General features: G+C 44.8%; 1 protein-coding gene and 1 long non-coding RNA gene across 2 annotated transcripts in view; both read left to right on the top strand.

The window, feature by feature from the left end:
* Positions 1-11,697, top strand: part of LOC104855517 — a 33,978-nt gene extending 22,281 nt beyond the window's left edge. The window contains exons 2-3 of the long non-coding RNA XR_778430.2: positions 9,957-10,094; positions 11,677-11,697. This is a non-coding gene — a long non-coding RNA (uncharacterized LOC104855517). The remainder of the gene's footprint in view (positions 1-9,956; positions 10,095-11,676) is intronic.
* Gabbr2 (gamma-aminobutyric acid type B receptor subunit 2) overlaps positions 1-22,912 on the top strand; it is a 364,313-nt gene that overhangs the window by 57,124 nt on the left and 284,277 nt on the right. The gene's annotated exons all lie outside the window — the stretch shown is intronic.

Raw genomic sequence — 22,912 nt, 5'->3', positions numbered from 1 at the left:
TTTTTTTGTTTTTTTTTTTTTTTTTGGTACCGGGGATTGAACTCAGGTCCTTGCGCTTGCAAGGCAGGTCACCGAACCACTGAGCTAAATCCCCAGCCCCAGAGTAATTATTGATGATAAATTATGAGGTGGACATTTATGCCAGGTCAATTAAGTCATGCTTTTAGGAAAACTATGTTGCTGTGAGTGTGCTTTTTCTTTTGTAGGGGAAGGGGATTGACATTGAGGCCCTAAAGTCCACTTGCAGGGCAATGCCAGTCTCTTAGCAGCACTATATTAAGGGAGGGACAGTAATGGCCAACCCAAACTCACAAGTGGTGACAGGTGATGTGGGATGGATACTTGGGAGACTGTAACTTGTCTCTCTGTCTCGATGCTGTACTATCTAGGAGCAAGGGACCCTGTGAGGACACTAAGGTAAGGGCACTGTTTTAAGATGTCACAGACATGGGGCTCCCAACAGTCTTTCTCTCTGGGTGCTGGGTGGAACAACTCACTCATCCCTGCTGCTCATGAGCTCTCCCGACTCTTCTGGAAGGAGGAAGGCAAGGCCAGAACACAGAGTTCTCATCTTTCCTGGCAATGTTGAGCCAGGTGTCTGAAGGAGACAATTTAGCATGAATGGGATTAGACCCAAAGACCCTCCACCCTTGAGCTCTTTTGCTCCTGAAACAGTTTTTGCTTCTGAAATACATGTTTGCTTTTTAAAAAGCAAAATGAAATATCCATTTCAATCCCTGTAGCTCTTTGCAAGGGAGTGACCCTTCGTTAAGAGCACGAGTCCATTTCTGGTGAGATCTGGGACTGAACCCCGAATGAAAAGACCTGCAAGCCTCATTCTTTGCAAAGTATAGGAAGCCTCTGGAGGTCACTGAGAGGGCAGGCAGCCCCAGAATTACTGATTTGCCCACGGAGGCCATTTCTGATCAGTTCTTGGCCTTTCATTTTTGCCAAGTACTTGGATGGAGACTTGAAATTAGTTTTCTTTCCCCAGTGTGTCTTTCCCAATGAACTTAAATTGCTGGCATTTCTGGCATAAGCTAATCTGTTGTCATGCCACCCACACAGCTGTTGATAATGGGGAAAGGTGAGAGGCAGTGACTACTTCCCAGGGGATCTTGGGGAGCCCTGCCTGGAAACCATCGCAGAAGATGTTGATGAGGCGGAGAGCTGGCTCCACCCTTACACCCCAAATCAGAGTGGGGGGGGTGGGAGCGTTCTGAGAGCCAAGCTGCCTGGGGAATAATGTTGGAAGGCTGGTGTCTGCATGTTCATCAGGGACTATAGGTGATTTCTCATGCACATGGAAGTTTGAAACCACCGTAATGCTCAGTTTCATGGGGAAATAAAAACCAACTAAGGAGAGTACATCTTTCCTTGGTCTAAGAGCATCTTTTTCTTCATCTTCTACTTGCCTCTCCTCCTCTTGCACACACGCACACACACCCCTTCTATTTCAGCCACATTGACTTGTCTCAATCCTCCAACATGTTCTGAAGATTCCTAGTTCCTTTTGAAAGCTTTGTCCATTTTTCAGATTGTTGCATCTGACTTGAAGCTCTGGCCTACAGTCACCTACTCCTAGAAGTCTGTCCTGATTGTAACTCTGGAGACTGTCACACCATTTGTCTCTCTCTGTCTTTCTCTTTAAGTCAGAAGTTGACAGTTCATTGAGTCACACTGAGAGTTCTAGGTCTTATTTCTGGCTCTGTCTCCCTCACTGTTGTTCTGGGAGTAGCTTGATGACAGTTACTCTCATTCTGTCTTCATATATCCCTGGGCTTCTGCCCTACCCCTTTCTCCCCACCACCCCCAGCCTACCATGGCCAAACTGTGGAACCTGAAGGTTACTCTCTAGATGTCTCGAATGAAGGGACCACTGTCCCTGGACTTGGGTCTGCTGTGCCTGCCCAGCCTCAGTGGCTGTCCCTGAATGCCCTATGGTTGCTAGAAACTCTGAGTGTGCCAGTTCTGTGAATCCCTGACGAAAATAGAGTCAGAGCAGTATGCTAATCAGGGAAAGATTGTCTTTATAGAGTACAGCTGATAAGATGATTTGCATATTCTGGTTCATTGTTGTATTTTGAGTAAGTTACATTATTCCTTAAAGGAACAGGCCAAGTAGCCTGCAGGAAGATTCAGCAGAAGACAGATTGTCATGAGTAGGCCTGATCCTAAAAGCAAAGCAGGCCTGACCCCCAAAACAAAGCTGGTCTGGAAGCTGAAATCATAGGGAGGCAGATATTTTAAGTCAGTATGAGAAAAGGCTTGGATTGTGAGCTGCCCATAATAGAACTGGTTTCCTCTGGAGGTAAGAAGTTCCCCAGCCCTGGAGGTGTGCAAGCAGAAGTCTAGTGAGCTTGCTTGGAGATGTGATGTGATAGAGCTTAGACATGTGGGTCTTGCGCATTCCAGTTCCAGGAGTTGCTCCCGCTTGGGTGGCTCTTTCTTACTGCCAGTTCTGGGATATCTTTACTTTGGATGGGTGCAGAATAGTCTATTATGTTAGGTTCCTGTGGCTGCCATAACAAATCAACACAGCCTGGTGGCCTAAAACAATAGGAATTTATTGTCTCACAGTTCTGAAGTCTGAAATTAAGGTTTCAACAGGACCATACTCCTTCTGAAGACTCTAGGAGGATCCTTCCTGCTTTTCCAGCTTCTGGTGGCTTCTGGTATTCTTTGGTTTGTGACTCTTTTGCTTTGATTCCTGCTTCTGTCTTTACAGGGTCTTCTTATATAACTATCTCTGTCCTAGTCTCTTTTTTCCATATTGTGCTTTGTTTTTTTGTACCGGGGATTGAAACTCAGGTCCGTGTGCTTGCAAGGCAGGCAGCGGCACCGCTGAACTAAATCCCCAGTGCATGTCCTAGTCTCTTTTTTATAAGGATAGCAGTCATTGGGTTTAGGGCCCACCCTAAAGGTCTTTAATCACATCTTTAGAAACAATTTCCAAATAAGGTCACATTGTGAAGTTCCAGGTAGACATGAACTTTGGGTGACACTCTTTAACCCACTACATAGAAATAGAAGACATTTCCCCAGGGCAGTGGACTCATATTCAAATGCAATGCCCCTGGAAGTCTTGTATTCTTGGCCCAGCCTCCCCACATGTATAGACTGAAGTAGTATGACTAATGATGGGGGACCCAGTCGGGAGGTTAGCCAGTGCTCTTTGACCTGCCCCACATGCCTGTGGTACCCTGAGACCATCTGTTGTCTTAGGCATAATGTCAGGGTCCTGCCTCAAGGGCCCACTGCCCTTCTCTAGGTCTCTGCCTCTGGATTACCGAGCCCCCTGTGCCACTGTGGAAGCACATCTGTGTTATCATCTCTGAGGAATGGCAAGTGTGACACGAAGGCAGGTTTATTCTTGGGAGGCCTGAGGTACCTCTGAGGGGCCTTTTGGCTCAAGGACTCCCCACCTACTTTTCTGAACACCCTAAAACTGTGTTTCAGTTTCTTATCTCCCAACTGCCTCCCCACTGTTTGGTCACCCCGGCTTGTGGAGAGACCTGCATCCCGCCTCAGCTCCCTGCCACTTGCTCTTACAAGCATCTCCCCTGTTACTTCTTTTGCACACCAAATCCTGTCCTGGTATCTGCTTCTCGGGGCACCCAGACTAACTGGAGGATAAATGTCTCAGCTTCTCATCTGCCAGAGAGATGGTTCTGAGAAGTTTTCTAGAGGGCTCCTCAGTTGTTCACAACATCCTGATACCTACTTTTTCTTCTCTTCCTGCCCCCTTTAGCTGTGTCCTAGAGTCACCTCTCTGTTCTCCAGCAAGTTCTACTTTTAGGGAAACCCAAGTAAGAAGGAAGCAACGTCTTTGGAGAAACCTAGATGCCCTCTTACGTGGTGTTATGGAGTCATAGAAATGTAACCCAGGACACAGCCTCATTTCCCAGATGAGACAGTCTTGGCCCTGGGGAGACTCAGACTCCATCCTTGGCCATTTTTCTTTTGAGTGGGGGAAAGGGGGGATGTGTATTGTTTGATTTGCTGGATTCTAGACGGCCCCTCTTGTTTCTTTCCCCTTTCACCGTGGGGCACCTCCCTTCCGCTCTAAGCACAGCCTTTCGGGGAGTGCCTCCACGACCCTCCACCTTACATCCTTCCTGGTGTTGGGTCTGATCCACTGGGACTTCCCACTGGTGGTTTCTTTTCCTAGAGTACATTCGGATCCACCTACACCTGTCCCCGTTTCACCTGAGCCCTTTCCCTTTTGCCCTAAACTGCACTCTTCTCAACTCTTGCTCTGGATTAGAGTTCGAGCTTATTTTTCTCCTTCCAGGGAATTTGGGGTTTGGAGGATCTCTGTCTTCTAATTGTATTGAGGGTATATATTTTGTTTGTTCTTCTTCTTTTTTATTTTTAGAGAAGATATTGGGAGTTTGGGACTTAAAAAGCTACCATGACCTTCACCTTGCAGAACCTACTTCACCTCTGACATTTTGCTATCCTTTTTCACCCTGGAATCTGGTACCCTGATGGTGATGTTCTGAAGCCGGCTTGTGCTGGTTCACAGAGCTGATGTTAAAATCTGGGGAGTTTTTCAAGCTGGCTGATATCACATCATGTTGGGAGTTTGAAATTGGCAGTGATGGGAGCATTCACACCATGGCTATCAACGAACACTCCAAACCGGACCTTTCCCTGACCCCAGCTGCTTGTGAAATGTTCTCAGGGATACCACAGGCTGCTTATGTTTATGTTTCGACATCGTCCCACACTTCCTAAGGCTCTCTGAGCTCATGATCGAACTTTACTCATCTCAGGCCCAGGGAGTGTTGAATGAATGAATGACATCTATAGGGCGTTCCAGTAGCTCACTGCTGTAAAGCACGCTGTCCCAAACTTAGTGACAAAAATAAATAACCATCTTCTTAATGTTCAGGGATTCTGTGGATCCAAAATCCAGACAGATCACAGCCAAGATGGCTATTTTTCACTCTATGAAGACTGGGCCCTCAGGGGAAGAGCTGATAGGCGGGGTTGACTCAAAGGCTGAGATGGTTGACTAGAAGACCTAAATGCAGGCTGTGCTTGCTGTTTGGCTTCTCGCAGAATATGGTCAGGTTTTGGGAGGGAACACTCCAGGAGACTATTCTGAGAGTGTGTGTTCCAGACAGCCAGGTAGCAGGTGTACAACTTTTAGGGAAAGTTAGAGGTTGCAAAGCACCACTCCCACCCTACTCTACTGATCAGAGGAATCACCAGTCTGCTCCAATACAGGAGGAAGGGATATGGATCCACTTCTCAAAGGGAAATGTATCTAAGAGTTTTGGTGTCATATTTTTAAAGTACTGAGTAAGCCTAAAAGCTAAATTAAGTGAACTTATTGTGTGTCAGTATTTTACGTATATTACCTCTATTTCTTTGCAAGTATCTTGAAGATTGCTTCCATTTTGCATAGAAAGAAACTGGGGCCCAGCAAGGTTACAGAGTTTTCTTACCTAGAGTCACAGCTGTAATTCACTGGGATCCTTACTTTACTGATTTCTACAGATGCTGTGACTTTTGATAAGCTGGAAGAGACAAGGATAATGAGACCCAGTCTTGCTTAACAGAATGTGGAATAAACCCAGGTTAGCATATATGTACCCCTGGGTGTCCAAGAGTCAAGGTTGGGGGTGGGCAGTCTCTTCTTCTAAAAGCCAGTCAAGGCAGTTTGTGCTGAAAGTGCTGAGTAATTGCTCTTATCCAGGCTAATTCTGCTTCATAACCTCAAGTCTGAAGTCAGTGGTGTGGAGTACTTCAAATTAGCTGTAAAATTTCAATCCAATTGCTAAACTGCCTAAATTATCAAGTTTGCTCATTGCTAGTTGAATGCATGCATAATTAATTTTTTCTAAAGTTTGGTCTAAAAGCTGCTGAAATCAGATTTTTTTCTTGAACTGGATTCAAAGGTCTTAGGAAGTCTTTGGTTTTATGATGTCATCCAAAGCAGTATGCCAGTTGAAAGAATTCTTAGTTGAAACTTATATTTGGGAAGGAGATAAGTTAGAGGACTTCATTATTTTAAAATTGAAATTATTGGGAAATGGATCTGGTCTCCAAAAGTGACAAACATGAATCAGCATTGGTCTGACTGTTAATATTGTCTTCAGGATGAGTAGCTGGTGTTTGCTAAGGTCTTTTAGAATGTTAGCTCTATGAGGGCAGGAGTATATGTCTGTTCTGTTGTCTAGTTTGTCCCCAACATGTTGAATAAGAAGCTGTGGTCATCTAGTAATTACTCAGCAAGTATTAGTTGAATGCATATGTCAACTAATGGTCATAACAGCTACCTCATGGGATAGAAACTTTATTCTCATTTATATATGATGCACGTGAGGCTGAGGGAGGTTAGTTGTCTTTTCCAGGGTTCTACAATTAGGAAGTGTGATAGTGAAGGCTTGAATCCAGCTTTTGAGACTCTTTGCTTTGAGCCTTTCCTTAAGTGTATAAATATACAACTGGGATTCATGGGTTTATGAGTTGGGAATCCACTCAGTTTGATCTGGGCTATCAGGATAGGTTTTTAAAAATTAATATAGCATGTTGTGGTATATTCCTTATTCTGCCATAATGCTGTGCCATAGAATGTTCTGGGGGGAAGCTGTTTTGTATCAATCCTCTCTCTGATGGTAGCTGCTCGCCACATGTGGGTTACTGACCGCTTAAGAGTCCTCTTATTCAACTCTCCTTTTTAAATGTTTTACAGATTGAAACCTGAGACCCAAGAGGTAAAAAAGCTTCCCGGGGGCTTGAAATAAATTAATCATAGACAGGACTAGGATGCCTTTCCCTTTATTATATGATCTTTGCTGCCTTGAAAATTTATTTCCCCAACTCCCAATAGTCTTTCAGTTTTGAAAAAAAAAAAATCCCCTTTGCTTCTGTTTTCTCTTTTGGTTGACTGTGTTTTGACCTTTTTGCTGCTGAGCCAAAGAAATAAAACTCAAAAGAAGTGAAAATTAAGTCTGGCCTGCCTTGGTGGGTGTGCAGGTCAGTGCTCAAGGTCCTGCACTGCTGCGATGCTTGAGCCATTGCCCATTGCCAGGTATCCAGACCCAGCCTCAGTCATGCCCAAAGCAGGATTATGGCGGTAAGTACCGCCACATAGTGAACACCCCTCCCTACCAGACTCAGAGTCATCTTGCCCATGAGATGGTGTCCATTTGACAGATGCAAAGAACTAAGACCTGGAAAGATTTGGGTGAGGGGAGTAAGCCAAGGTCTGGCTGAGTTCAGCCTTGGACCCATCCAGCTTCTCTGGGTGCTTCTCCCCAGGGCTCTAGCACATCTGTTATTTGGAGGTATCTGGAATATCTTGGCTGTGGTAATAGCAAAGCCACTATGAATGGTGCAGACCATGAGGAAACTGATGAGCTCACCGTGAGAAACCCTGGGGAATGTAAGATTCAGGTCAACTCAATCCTGGGATGTGATAGGGCCAACTTAGCCATGAGCATCATGGGTACTTTTAAGATCCTCAAAAATGTTATGATTTACTGTATGTCAAAATAAGAAGAAAAGATCTTGTAGGTTGGAGAAAATATTTTTATATGTAATATTAATACATTTATTTTTGTATAAATGCAATGGCAAAATGTATATCACACTACATACCTAACTATATATAAAACACACATATAATTTAATTTATTTTTAAAAAATGAGACTCATATATGTAATTTTTAAAAATGAGACTCAGCAAGGCAGAATTAGCAAGACCCACTGTAGTCGTAATGGACCCTCTTTAGTAATTTCAGCAGTCTTTTCTTCATAGTTCATTGGCCCAAGTCTTCTAAGGCTGTGCCTTCAAGGAAATGTGTGTTCTCATTAGCTTACTCCTGAGGCAGTCACAATTTGGAAAATATGATTGTTTTAAACCAGAGTATCTATATGCTATGGGAGGGGCTTCTATTCAGTGGGAAAGGCAATTGCAAGAAAACAAAATAAAAGTTAATAGGAAGTAGGGAGATCTTTTTCAAATAGAAAGGGGAACAACAGATGGAGAGAAGGGAGAGGGAGGGGAGGAAAAGGGGATGAAAGAAAAAATTGAAATGAAAAAACAGAAATAGGAAAGGAATCAAGAGATGGAAGAAGTAGAGAGGGTTAGAAGACAGGAAAAGATTTAAGAGGTGTCATATACATGTACCAACTTCCAACAATAAATGTAATCAGTATGTAATGCAAACGTACTAATAAAAATGTACAACAAAAAACATAGATGACACAGAAAATGTGATAGGCGAATGGTGGAGCTGTTAGGGGTGTGGGTAAAGGACAGCTGCTCCTTTTATATTTTATTTCTATAATCTCATCTGGAGGGAAAGAAAATTGCTTGTAATTTAAGGAGCTCCCAGCGATGAATGTGCTTGCTTAGGCTAAATGATTCGAATCAACTTAGGTATAGAGAAGAGCAAAAAGAAATTTTAGTTCATCATCTGTCTGATCACTTCTGGTCTTCTCTGTGAAAATTATTGTTCTTTATTAAAATGGTAACACAAACCTGAATCATCTCTATTTTTCATAAACAAAGGGGCACATAATTTGGAACACCTCCAAAAATATATGACTATTAAATACAAGTAGATTCTTTCATTGTTCTGTTTCTGTGGAGATGAGCATTGGTGTTTGGTTCCAGGTTCATACAGGACTTTGCTCCTTTGCTTATTACTCAGAAGGTTTCTTAGAATCTGGGACCTTCAAGATTTTATTCTTGGTTCTCACTTAGACTCAGTTTGGTAACCTTGATCAAGAGGGGCAGTGTTGGAGGTAAGAACAAAAGTAGGCATAAAGATAAAGCTTTCAGGGCATGTGTGTGTGTGTGTGTGTGTGTGTGTGTGTGTGTGTGTTTACGTATGTGCCCACACATGCATGCATGTGTCCTTATCAACTGTGCACGAAGGAGCTGGGAGAGCTGCAGGCAAGAGAATGTGGCTGGAAGGAACCCACACAACATACCCCACCTTTCCTCCTAGTGGAGGACACCTTGGAAACTAGTTAGTAAGAGGTGTTGGCTGTGGGGCAGTGTAGAGAGGTGAAAGGAAAGCTCCTTTTGTAGGTGTGGTTTGCACCACACATGAACAGAGAGTAAGGTGTGGCTGCTTTGAGAAAAAGCCAAAGGCAACAGCATATCTAATAGGAAGACTTTGGAAAAGTAATGAATGTACTTTTAGTATAAAGGAGAATGAGAGAAAGGTGTTGCCACGTAAAGTGGGCAATTTCAAAACAAGGTCAAGTGTTTTGGGATTGGTCAAACCCCAGCAAGAGAAGGCTCTGACCTCAGGAAGGAAATTTGGAAGCCATTTTTAGCCAATCAGCTGCTTAGATAATTAGCTACCTTCCTTTAAATTTTTATTTATGCATTTAGTTATAGTGTGTGCTTTTAGGACACCTGGAATAGTAGCAAAAGTATTAGTAGTTCCAGGTAATAGATTTGGCATCGGCCACAGCTTCTAGTGATTGCTTCTCAAAAGGTTTCCTAGTATCCACCCTCCTCATCTGTAAAACAGGGCTGAAATTAAACTGGTTTATTGTTGGGTCCACCTGGAATATTTTTAAACATGTGTGAGTTATTATGGTTGTATCTTGTACTTTGTAACTTTTCAAAGAGCCTGTTCTGATTGTTACTTGTAATGGGGCTTAAGGGAAAGATACAGTTTTTCTAAAATTCTCTATTTGAGACACATCCTTCTTTGATTAAAAGCCACTTGGCAACAGTTGGAATCAGAGTCTTGAAACAGATTTTTTTTTTTTTTAGCAGAGTCTAGCTGCCAATGTCCAACTTCAGGCCCAATTGAACACATCAATTTAAGACTCCAGGCTCTTCCCTGAATAGCTGTGTGACCTTGGGCAAGTTAGCTTCTCATCTGTGAAATCAGTTTTTTCCTTGGTAGAGTAAGGGCTGGACCAGACAGTCTTTGAGGTCTCTTCCAGCTCATTGCTTTATGATTTTTTTGTAGATGACTGAGCTTTGGTTGAGGGGAGAGAAACCAAAGAAAATAACCACACAACTTTCCAGATTGTCATCCAAGCATGAATTCCCTTCAGAACCCCGAGGTGCCCACTGTGCCTGCCCATGTAGATGGCCCCAGTGACAGGTCAGTTGCTACTGCAGAAAACATTCTCTGTTCATCCATTCATGTAGGTGGTCAGGTATTATAATGATTGTTCCAGATGATTCCTGAATTAGCTGAAGAATGGACAAGAGGTCAGGAAATAGCTTGTTGCAACTCTCTTGATCTCACTACAACCCATAAAGCCTGGAAGTACTGGAATAGTCTGTTTCTTGGGTGCAGGGAACTACTCACCTGGCCATATCCTCTGAACCCCAAAGTGGCCAGGTGTTCTTTCTGAGGATGGATGTGGCCATGAAGGGTAAGTCACCGCTTGACCTCCAGTCTCAGTGGACTTGGAGCATTATGTGGACATGTAAAATTGGGGTCACCCCTCCAAATTGGCCATCATTAGCTGAGGCTAACCAGCCTGAAGCCAAATCCCTACATATGTTTGGCCAAGCTACTTCATCTTGTTTGACTAGCAAATATCAGAGACCATGAACCAAGTAAGTATCTGATAAAGGTCCAAATTTCTCCTTCCAGTCTTCTGAAGAAAGAGGATGTTATATCTAGGTATTTTAGTGGTCCATGTTCTCACTTGTTCTTAAGACACGATGATCACAATGGTGACTTAGAATCTACTTCCTCATAACTTCCCATCTGGTTCAGCTCTCTAGAAGAGAATCCAGAATCCTTTTCTGCATCCAGAGGAGATGTTCAAGGCAGAGGCTAAGATGAATGCTTGTTGATTAACTGAATGATTCTTTCTTCCAAACGAGCAGCCTTTAGACCACTGCATTGTGGAGCAGAGTATGCAGCTGTATCCAGGCAACAAGCAAATTGGACCCCAGGCCTTATGCCTAGTATTTCCTCAGATAATAGATCAAACAGCAACACTCTTCTGGAGCTTTTAGTGAATCCAGCCTCTGAAGTAAGGGTGTTTAGATCATTTAGCTCAAACCTTGTAATCGTAAAAGGTATTTTATGATCCCTGTTGTATGGGTAGGGAAACTGAGGCACAGAATTAAGTAACTTTCCCAAGATCACTATTAAGGTTTAGGTCTAAAATGTCCCCAGAAGCCCATGTGTTTAGAAGGTAACTGGGTCAAGGGCACCATGCTCATCAGTGTATCCACCCACTGATGAGTTGAGTAGTTGAATGTGCTGTTAGAACATGCAGCCTTTTGGAGGTGAGTCACTGAGGGTGTGACCTGGAGGGTGTGTTCTTGTCTCTGGCTCCTCCCTTTGCTCTCTGCTCCTTGACTTCCACGGGATGAGCACTTGTATTCTCTGCCCTTTCACCACACCCTTCCTGCCATGGAGCCAGCGAACCATGGACTGAATCCTCTGAAAACCATGAGCTAAAATAAACCTCTGCTTGTTTAAATTTCAGGTGTCAGGTATTGTGTCTAGTGATTGTGATGGTGACTAATACAATCACGCAGAGAGCAAATAGTAGAGCAAGATTTGAACCCAGGCTCCGGACTACTAAGCCCGTTACCTTTAGTTAACCCAGAAGTTAAACCCATTTGCATCTTTTTTTGTATAACAACTCTTGATGGTAAATTTACATATCATATAGTACATCCATTTAAAGTACATAGTGTTTTTGATATATTCACAGAGTTGTGCAAACTATAACCACAATCACCTCAAGAAGACTTTCATTAACCCTTACGCAGTAGCAGTCACTCCTCCTTTGCCTCGATCACCCTAGCGCCTGGCAACTACCAGCCTACTTCTGCCTCTTTGGAGTTACCTATTCTGTTTCCAGTAAATGGATTGACAAACTATATGGTGCTTTGTGAATGACTTTTTTGTACTTAGCATGTGTTCAAGGTTTATTTCCAGATCTTTGCCTAGGCTGGTCCTACTGCCTGCCCTGCCTATTCCGGCTGGCAGGGATGGATCTCCTGTTCTGCCTCTCCAAACACATTCCTGGACCCTGCCTTCCCTGTTTAAGGTGTGTTCCCTGCTCAGGGTTCCCAGGACTTGGTGTGAATCCAGATCATTACATATTGTGTGGTCTTTAGCAAGCCTCATAAGTCCTCTGAGCCTCAGATCCTGCATCTGTGGAAGAAAAATTCATCAGCCTCTTCTCCTCCTTCTCCACCTTCTCCTCCTTTTCCTTCTCCTTCTCCATCTCCATCTCCTTCTCCTCCTTCTCCTTCTCCTTTTAGGACCTTGTGCTTGCCAGGCAGGTGCAGTGCCACTGAGCTACATCCCTGGCCCTCCACTCTTGCTTCTTGAGGTTGCTCTGAGGACTAAATGGGAGAGTTGAATAAATATAATCCTTCCAGTGTGTGGCTGGCTTCCAGTAGGAGGCACATTTGATTCATCTGAGACCTCTCTTCAAAAATCCAGAGGGACCTCTGAGGCTGTAGTTGTAAGTCATAGACAAGGAATGATCTAGCCATACCACTTCTGTGCAGAGTCTGCCTGGGATCATCTCCTTGCTATCTCATTTGGTTCTCTTAACAATTTGGTAAGAGGGCATATATGCCAGAGAAGAGGCTCAAGGTTTTCCCTAAACCCAAGGGAAATGGCCAAGGTATTCCTTTCCAAGCTCATATTCTCTTTGCCTCACAGCCCAAAGCAGCTCTAGGGGAGGGGCTGCCTCCCACCAGCTGCCTAGGCCTCCCAGGTCTGAGAACATGGAGCCCTGGCAGGAAGAGGAGTGCCCACAGTATGTATCTGGAGCCCCATGCTGGGTATTGATGCTTGGGCTTTCTTTGCCCGAGTAGGTGAATGGAGGCAAATGTGGGGGTGGAGCCAGGAGAACGAGGGACCTGGAAGGTGAGCCTATGTCCCTTCAGGTGGGCGTGCAGCATGGAAACTGTTGTTCCCCTCTCTAAAACTGAGGCCTCAGCCTAGGCAGCACTGTATGTGCTAGCCCTGGAACCCAGTTCCCAGATGGGGGCGGGCCTGCAGAGCTTCACAGGTGGGCAGGAAGTGTCACTGTTAGCCATGCTGGGCCAGGTGATGTCAGAGGTTTTCAGCACTGCAGAAAACCTGTGTGACAGGCTGATTCTTCCCCTCTTGTTCCCTTACCAATACACATGGGGAGACTGAAACCCAGAGAGGGGGAGCCCTCACCTAAGTTCCCACTGAAAAGCAATGCAAGCTGCCATCCTGTCTCTTGGCTTGGGGCTCCTCCCTGGCCCCCCATTCACTCTTGATGCAGTTGTGGGGCCCAACTTCAGTACCCCATGGATTCCATCTTCCTCTGCTGCCCTGCTGCAGGGGCTCCTGGCTGCCTTCTCTTCCTCTCAGCTCCCCACTGGTGCTCTTCCTACCCTGCCTCCCCCCAGCTCTCTCTGTCTTTGTTACAACCACCCACCTTTTGTTTAACTTCTCATTTCTTTTCCACTAGAAGACAGTATTTGAACAATTAGGATAATTGAAGTTTTTCTCCCCCACACTTCTGGCCAAAATATACCAGCTTTTCCTAGAACTGGAGTGGAGCAGCAGTGTCCCTCCCAGTGGAGGCTAAGTTCCCTGGGCTGCTCACAGGGACCATGGCAGACTGTGAGGGTCCAGGTGCCTTTGCTCAGCCTGCATCCTAGGGTGAGCCCACGACTCCTGAGATCTGCAGGCCCCAGATTTCCGTGCTGCAAGTCGTCCTGCACACTCCCCTGGAGATACGGAGCTGGTCTAAGGGAAGCCAGACCCTCTCCATCCAGCTCTCTCCTGCCCGCTGGCCATTCCCTGCTTACTCTCAGCAGTTTCCTCATCATCTGCTTGCACATCTCCAAACTTTCCCTCTGTCTTAGAGAAGAAAATGGTGGCTTCCAGAATCCAGCTGTGCCTTTGACTGAGCTCAGCCATTTCCCTGTGAGGCCTGGGAACATAGCCCTGTTTTGTACGTCAGGTTGCCCATCTGAAAAATGGATAAGAGAACCATGGAATGCAGAAAAATGGCCCCAAACATGTCCACATCCTAATCGCAGACCTGTGAACACCTCACCTGGCGTGGGAGAAGGGACTTTGCATGAGTGGTACAGCTGAGGGTCTGGAGCTGCGAGACAACATGAACCATCCAGGTGGGCTCCATGGGCCCATAGGCTCCAGACAAGGAAGAGGAAGCTGGCCAAGAAGGCTGTGCAAAGTCTGAAAGAGGGAAAGGTGCTGCGCTGCTGCCTGTGAAGAAGGGAAAAGGCACCATGAGCCAAGGATCACAGGCTGCCTCTGGCAGCTGAGAAAAGCAAGGGAACATTCACCCCAGGGTCTTGAGAAGGAACCAGCCCTGCAGACACCTCAGTTTTAGCCTGCTGAGGCCCATGCTGGACTGCTGATCTCCAGAATTGTAAGATTATCATACATTTCTGTCTTTTTATAGAGACTTTTTTTTTTTTTTAACTGTAAAGACTTTTTAAGAGCAGTTAGATTTGCAACGAAATGGAGAGGAAGGCACAGAGGGGACTCTTGCTGCCACATCTCCATCCCCTTCCCCACACATACCTCTTCCCATCAGCAACACCTCCCGCCAGAGCAGCAACATTTGTCACAGTTGATGCTGTCACCTGAAGCTGTCGTTTACATTAGGGCTCACTTTTGGTGTTGGTCAGTCTACGAATTTGGACAAATGCATAAGCATATTGTCTTCCATTACAGTGTCACGAAGAGTATCCTCATTACCCTAAAAGTTCTCTGTGTCTGTCTCTGCCCTCTGTGTTGTTTCAAACCACTGAGTTTGGGGGAGATTTGTTACAGAGCCATAGGAAACAAATACAACTTCTTGCCTTTGAGGGGATCATGAAGAGCATCAGAGTTAACAGAGGCTTTTGGAAGAGTGAGTATTCAGTAAGCACCTGGAGTTGTTACCATCAACATCATCACATCTCATTTTGAACGCTATGTCTCTCACCTGAAACTCTCACTCTGCTCTCCACCCCCACCCAGCCCTAGCCCTTGACTAGTTGCTGTTGCCCAAGGAATGCTGCAGTCACCAGAAGTTATGAGGAGGGCATGGGACACTTCTTCCCTGGCACCGTCAGAGAGCCCGACTCCACCAACATCTGGATCTAGGAATTCCAGCCTCCAAAACCACAAGAGAAGAGATTGCTGTTGTTTTAAAGCCCCTCATTGTCAGTTCCGTTACAGCACCCCCAGGAACTAATACAGTGTGTGCGGAGAATAGTGAAGAAGCCAGCATGCAGAAGAATGTAAGAGGTGACATCAGAGAGCACCTCCCTGGGGCAGGTCACATGGAACTGGAGCCACTGCAAGATCTCCAGCTGTGGCCCCATGGGAGGTGGGGCCATGAGAAACTGTAAGCTTAGGACTGCAGTGTGGTCCAAGGATAAGTGCTGGTCTTAGTCACCCGGGTTCCACATGCCAGCCCAGGTATGTGACTGGCACTGACATGCATGGACTGCTTTTCCTGTCTTCCTCTCACTGCTGGTTTGGTGCCTAGGAAATACACAAATTATAGAGGGGATGGTGGGAGACTGATCGGGTTCTTGGAACATGAAAGATGCTCTAATAACTATTCTGATATAGTGTTGGGGTTGTTAAAAGAATACATTATTAAAAAAGAATACATCATTTACTTGGGATAGCTACAACTTTTCCTTTTTGTGCAAGACACACTTTTTGTCTTAAAACCATATAGTCACTTATTTTGTATTTTGATTAAAATAATTCATTTTCCATGCACACCCAGAAGGTATTGATTTTCCTGTTCTTCATGTGGCTGATATACTATGTAGATAGGCTTGCAGTCCTCCTCCATGAAGCTTTTGGTGCCAGATATCTGTAGGTACATCATTATGGGGATGCATCAATTTTTGCTGAGCACAATATGCCTTCTCTTTGAGGAAATGAAAACCATGACAAATAAAAAGTCATTTAAAAAAAAATGACTTTGACTCTTGAAGTTTATGATACAAAAGTGAGGCCTGGGAGATGGGACCCTAGTTTTGTTGCTGACGATTTGGCTCTGCAGTGCAGAGCACTTTGTTGGCCCACAGAGCCTGAGGGCAGCAATGGCCACTTCCGTCGAAGAGGGAGCGCTCTGCAGTGGCCAGCCTCTCTGTTTCACATTTCACAAGCACTAGCAGCCCACAGAAGCAGAGGTTTATGTTCCTTCCCGGAAGCAGTGTCTTTCCTGTGGTCACACAGTAGATGGAAGGTCCTTCCAGATTAGGTTGAACACCCACTGGGCTGAAGATGCCACAGTGAGTCTCCTCAAGGCAGGGATGCCTGGGAAACCATGTGATGCCAGTGCCATGGTGACAGCACAGGAGCTTGGAACCTCCGTGACTTCTGAAAGCTGCAGCCAAGCTGATCGGCCTCTCTAAGCCTCTAGGTCGTCTCTGTAAAGTGGGGATAATTGTCCCCATGCTGACCACCTCCCTGGACTGTGCCTTCCTTGGGAGATAATGGGGAAGTGCTTCATAGATCGTGAAGGGCTCTTCACAAGTGAGGGATAATTGCTCAGCAGACGAGAGCTTTGATTGTAGAGTCTGTAATTTTTGCAAGATTAATAACAATAACAGCTCTTTGGAAAAAAAAAAAAAAGGAACCATTCCTGTGTGCCTGCTGTGGTGGTGCCTCACCTGGGTTATTATCACACTCAGTTCTAGTTGTGGCCCTTGTAGGTGGGCAGTAGTGTCAGCACACCCACTGTGCAGATGAGGAAACTGAGGCTCAGAGATGTAAGGTGAATCGCTGAGGGTCACTCATCTAGCAAAGTGGAATATAAACTGGGCCCTGTGTGACTTCAAAACTTCACAAAGCTCTCAGCTCTCTCCGTTAGGTAAAGAATCTCAAGATGAGCTGGTGAAGAACTCTCCATTCCAGATGGGAGAGTGTAGGAAAGAGGTGTGAGGATTCCAGCCCAATTAGGAGGGCTCTTTCTTACCTCTTCTGCTACCAAATAATCATTTGTTCTTTTATCCCTGCTTGCCCTGAAGGGCATTTAAAGAGCAAGGGGTAGACTGGCAAAGAGATGGGGACCATCAAATGTAGTGGGTAAATTTTGTGGGTTTTTTTGGTACTGGGGATCGAACTTGGGTCCTTGCGCTTGTGAGGCATGTGGCAGAACCACTGAGCTAAATCCCTGGCCCAGTGAATTTTGTTTTTAATCAAAGATTTGTACATGCATCAGATTCATTTTTTGGAACAATTGGGATATTTTGAATATGGATATTATGTTAAGAATATTTTAAATATTACTCTTTAAAGCAATTCAATAGGCATGTATAAGGGAGAGCATCCTTATTCTTAGATGATGTACCCCCAAAATATTAGAAGAGAAGAGATTTTATTTATTTATTTCTCTCATTGAGTTTATTGGTACATTCTAGGTATGCAGTACAGCCACATTCATCATTGGGATCTTGCACCTTTACATGACAGGTCTTGGTTCTCATTTTTTCCCCTTGTCCCTGCCTTCCCTTCACCCCCTCCTCCCCTCCCCATTTACAAACACTTTATTTCCATTTTTTCATTTTCTCATATTTTTTCTTTTCCCTTATTTCCTTTCCCCTACCCTTCCTACTTCCCCTGCACCTTTAGCCCTTTTCTTCCTATTTCACACTGTCAATTATACCATTAGGATCTTATGTACCATTATCATTTAGAAGTGAAGAGATTTTATGTTTGAAAACAACATTCAAATAGTTCAGGGGAAAAACAAAGAAAGGAGTAAATGTGGAAAAATATTAATGATTGGCAAATAGGTGACAGGTATTTGAGTTTTAATTGTACTTTTGTGTGGATTTGAAAAGTTTAAAATCAAACATGGTGGTGGAAGGACAATAAATGAAGGGGTAGGAGAGAGATTGTCATCTGAGTGCTTTTGTGGGCGAGGCACTAATAGGAGTTTTCATTTGTTTCTATCTCATTTTTTTCACATAACCTCTCTATAAGATAGATATTATTATGACCCAACAAAGCACAGAGAGGGCTAGTGCCTTGCACTGATCACACAGAAGTTGAGTGGTGAGTTGGAGTTTACATGCAGGTCTGTGTGACGCTTGTGAAACTTTCACTTAGACCACAAATAAACTCTCTTTCATAAACCCTCCACATGACACCCCTTTCTCTCCTGGCTTTCTCGTGATGGGAATACATACAGAAATTACTTTTAAATATCCCATCAAGAACCCTAAAAGCTTAAAAAAATCCTACTCTTAATCAGGACCCTTGATCAGAAGTAAGAAAAACAAGAAACTCCAAGTATCAAAAGCTTCATGCATGGACTGGAGACCCCACAGGAAGGAGAGTTCTGGAAAAATAAATGTTGACATTTGACACCACAGGAGCACCAATTTCAAAAGGCACTTTCAACCAAAATTGACTCCACAGAAAATCAATATTGAAAAATCAGACTTGGATTCCAATGGGATGTCAGTCTCTTGATGTTTATTGACTTGGGTAAATGTTGGCATTTTACAGCCCAGAATTAAAATGATAGAATTTTAGAGCTAGACAGGGCAACTGAGATCATCCTGTTACCTGCTAATATCTCTTTCTGGGCTCCGCTTTTTTGGACAGTGGTTCTATAATGTTCAGTTTTCCTTGTTTATCTTTATAAATCTCCATCAAATCTTAGTTCCATGGGCATGAGGTCTAAGTAATATTATAGTTTTAAAAACAGGAGCCAAGCTGGGCTGAAACCAAAGCTGTCATTTTTTAGAGGAGAAAATTGCATAACAGGGAGGCATTTTCCCGAGGTCACAGAGTTGGTACCACTGCCCCTTCCTCTGCTGATTCCATCCTTAATGTTCATGTTCAAGTATAGAGGAGTGAGGGGTGGCTGGCTGGCAGGGGGTGAGGAGAATGATGTGTTCAGCAGATCTCACTTGGAGAGTGAGGAGAGAGACAAAAAGACAGACAGCAGCTGAGAGACAGACACATAAACAGGTAGAGAGGGGCGCAGCAGACAGTTTTCCTTTGGAGGAAGCATCTTGTCATGGTTTCGGGATGGGATGCAGAACACGCCATTAAATTAGAGATACTATTGTTTCATCCTAACACACTTTCATCTGTCTAATTAAATACTGCACACAAACCCCCAACTATTGTGATCAGACAATTCTCACAAAGTCAAGGCAACACAGGGCACAAGACTAGTAATTATGCTGAGTGTGGCTCCCCTTCCCAGGTACCCTGTGATTAAGCCATTTGGAGGGATCTTGTGGAATAAAAGTGGATGCTTTTTGTGATGTTTGCAACTAGAGACTGGAGTCACACTAGTTAGCTCTGGGGCCCGACTGCCTTGGGGATGTAGGCCTCTGACATGTTTAAAAGTCACATTTCTTATTGATGGCAAGAATAAGAGCAACAAGTCAGGCATGCCGGTACATACTCCTAATCCCAGCACTCTGGGAGGCTGAGGCAGGTGATTGAAAGTTTGAGCCCATGGACAACTTAGGAACTTAGCAAGACCCTGTCTCAAAAAAATTATACCTATCATTACCTTCTATCATTCCTTACCCTCTCCACCTCCTCTTCTCCTCTTCCTTCTTCTCTGTCTCTCTCTTGACAGAGTCCACCAGAAACTGTACATACACTTCAGAAAAAGAGAAATAGTATAATGCTTTTTCAATAGATGGTATTACCCTCATTTGGGGGACTCTAGAAGTTGTTGTACATCACAGAAAACCCACTACACTGCCAGCCCTTAGAGGAGAAATTAAAAATGCATGTGCAGCAATCTCAATGACCAAGGTTACCCAAGCAGCAGTTCGCCATACTATAAATGTCTGGAAGTTAATGGTCACAATTTTGAGTACTTCTTGTACTCGTACAGGCCAAAGATAACTTGTATTAATCTCATGATGTTTCAATAAATTTAGTGCTAAAACATTTATACAAGGTTTTCTTTTCCTGAAGTGTGTATATATTTTGGCCTGCTCACTCATCTATCTGTCTGTCTGTCTGTCTGTCTGTCTGCCTATCTTTGTGAACATCCTGGGTTCAATCCTCAGTATTGCAAAATCCAAATAATACAAAAGGAAAGAAAAGAAAAACAGGCACTTTTTTGAGCACTTCCTGAATACTGGTTGGTATTGGCTAAGCTTTTTATGTACTTCTTTCCTTTGAGTTTTCAGGATAACCCAATTGGATGGATATCACTTCATTTTGTGCATGAGAAACTGAGGCTCAGACTGGTAGGAGGCCTTGCTCAAGGTCACAGGACCTGCATAGTGGGGCTAGGCATGGCACAGGTCCATCAGGCTACATGTGGTTCGAGTGTGCTCCTCCCCTACCACTCCCACAGACCCTGTTCTCACACTGGCTGGCTTGCCATTTGCCACCAGGGTTTGGCCTTCAGACATCTTCCTGTCCTGCTGAGGTTGCCTCTGCAGCCTGGAACCCCAGTCAGGCTGTCAGGTCACAGCCCACTCCTATAGACCCCTGAACAGTGTGGGGTCCATGGCAATCCTATCCCTGCTGTGGGTGCAGCAGCGGGTTCACTGAAACTTTTTTGTGATAACAAATATTCTGGTTCTCCCAAATTTAGTAGAGAAAGGATTTCATTGATGCTGACTGGGTGATCTGATCAGAGAATCAAGGCCAAAGAAATCCACTTAGGGACCTGAGTTACCTGACTGCAGAAAGTGTCACCCCTCTTGTCACTCCGTGCTGAATCTCGGTGTTTCTGTGTGGGCCACAGAAGTATAGTGATTTTTTTTCCTGTCACTACCACTCCACCAAGCACTGGGATGTAACTGAAACAACAGTTGGAACTCTTAGAAGTCCTTGCATCCCCAGTCAACCAGTGTCACCACCAGCTCTCTCCAGCTGCACTTGTCTGCTGCTCCTCTGGATACTCAATACCCTTTATGGGAAGGAGTACTGGGAATCAAACCTAGGAGTGCTGTACTACTGAGCTACATTCCTAGCTCATTTCATTTTTTATTTTGAGACGGGTTCTTATTATGTTGCCTAGGCTGGGTTTGAACTTGTGATTCTCCTGCCTCAGCCTTCCAAATAGTCAAAACCCTTTTGCCTCTTTCACCTTACTTCTCAGGTTGCCCTTCGTTTCTTTGGGCACATTCCTCCTCACTCTTTGGACCCTCTCTCCCCTCCTTCACCAACAGCTGGCACTCCCAAGGGCCTGAACCAGAGCTGTCACTACCGTGTGTTTGGTTTGCCATGTCACTTAGTATTTGGATGTGCACACTTCTGACAGAAACTTGCGATCATCCACCATAATGAAGTGTCACTGCAGTGAGCTGGGAAGTTGTTGAAATGCAACACATCACCTTGTGAAGATTCCAGGTCTCGATGGTGTCTTCTGAATGTGCATGGTGGAGAGTGGCTCTGAGCTGACAAAATATGGTACCTGGGGAAGCCTGAGATGTGGATACCGAAGTGAATCTGATTCTGTCAGAGGGATTGTGATACACGGTTATGCATTTGGGAAGAAAGGAAAAAATTTAAACCCTAAACCAGTGACTCTAGTATTGGAACAAGGGAAATGTATTCATGCATCACCACCTTATCCAGAGCACGTGGGTCCAGCTACCTCAGTGGTCCAGAATCTGTCTGAGAACCTGCTGGCATCTGCACAGCTGAGGGGGAGACTTCCACTGAGACACTCGGCTGTGGCTGAGCTCTGGTCAGGGCCCCACTCAGGGCCCAGATGTACTTGTCTGGTGCACCATCCTCACCAGCAATGCTGTATTTTATTTCTAATCTACACCAAACTGACCATTTAGGGATGAGTGTAGGGTTGATGCCAAGGGGTGAAGAGGTATAGTTCATAACAGCAGCAAGAAGTGACAGCTACCACCCAGCCTGGAGGGTCAGAGGGGGAAAATATCCAATGAAGACCCAAGAATTAAAACTGCATTTTGGAAAATTAGGAGGGAGGGCAGAATAACACCCATCAACAGTACCTGTGTCAGTCAGCTTTCTGTTGCTGTGATAAATACCTGCAATAGTCAACAGGAAGAAAGGTTTATTTTGGATCAGTTTCAGAGGTGCAGTCTGACACTGGCGACTTGGCCCTGTTGCTTTGGGTCTGTGGTGGCATAGTACATCGTGGTAGGGGCGTGTCACAGAGTATGCCTCTTCACCTCATGGTGGCTAAGAAGCAAGGAGAGAGACAGGAGGGTCTGGGATCCTAGGATCCCCTCCAGGGGCATACCCTCAGTGACCCAACTTCCTTCCAGGAGGCCTCACCTCCTAGAGGTTCCATTGCCTCCCAATAGCACCATAGGCAGGTGACCAAGTCTCTAATACTTGGAGGCTTTTGGGGGACATTCTAGACCCAAACTATAGCACCCTTCCAGGGAACTCCTGTATTCGCAGTGGACCTCGGCTTCATTTCCACGATGCTCTGTGGGACTCACAGATGGTAAGTCACCCAACATTCTGAGCCCGTTTCCTTGTCCGTAAGACAGAAATATCAATTTATTGGGCTCAACATGTCACACATTGGTCTTAGCCCTTTGTATGTGTGAATTTCTTAGCACTAAGAAGCTAAGGTGCAAAAGAGAGGCAAAGTTGCCCAAGTTCACACAGTCTCACGTGACAGAACCAGATCCAAGGCCACATACCTTGTATCCAGAGTCCCTTTCTTGCCCACGGCTCTTATCTAGGACAACAGTCACAGGCTCCTACGCAGGGCTGTTCAGAGTTGAAATACAGACACATGAAGGGTACTGGCACAGTACTGTGTGCACCGCACGATGTGAATGGAATGATCTGGGCTGTGTAGACCCTTTGTTTAGAAATACAGTGAGTCCACAGCGATTACTACTGGAGGGGGATGTTGGTGAGAAGGGCCGGGACGAGGAGCCTTCACCTGCCATTTTGTATCTGACTGTATTGTTGAAATTTTCTACAAACAGGTGTTACCTTAACAATTTAGAAAAAGTTCTCAGGGTAAAAGAGCATCG

Source organism: Fukomys damarensis, unplaced genomic scaffold (assembly GCF_012274545.1).
Source record: "Fukomys damarensis isolate Sample0158 unplaced genomic scaffold, DMR_v1.0_HiC HiC_scaffold_36, whole genome shotgun sequence".
Taxonomy (NCBI): Eukaryota; Metazoa; Chordata; class Mammalia; order Rodentia; family Bathyergidae; genus Fukomys; species Fukomys damarensis.
This window is presented reverse-complemented; position numbering and strand designations above follow the sequence as displayed.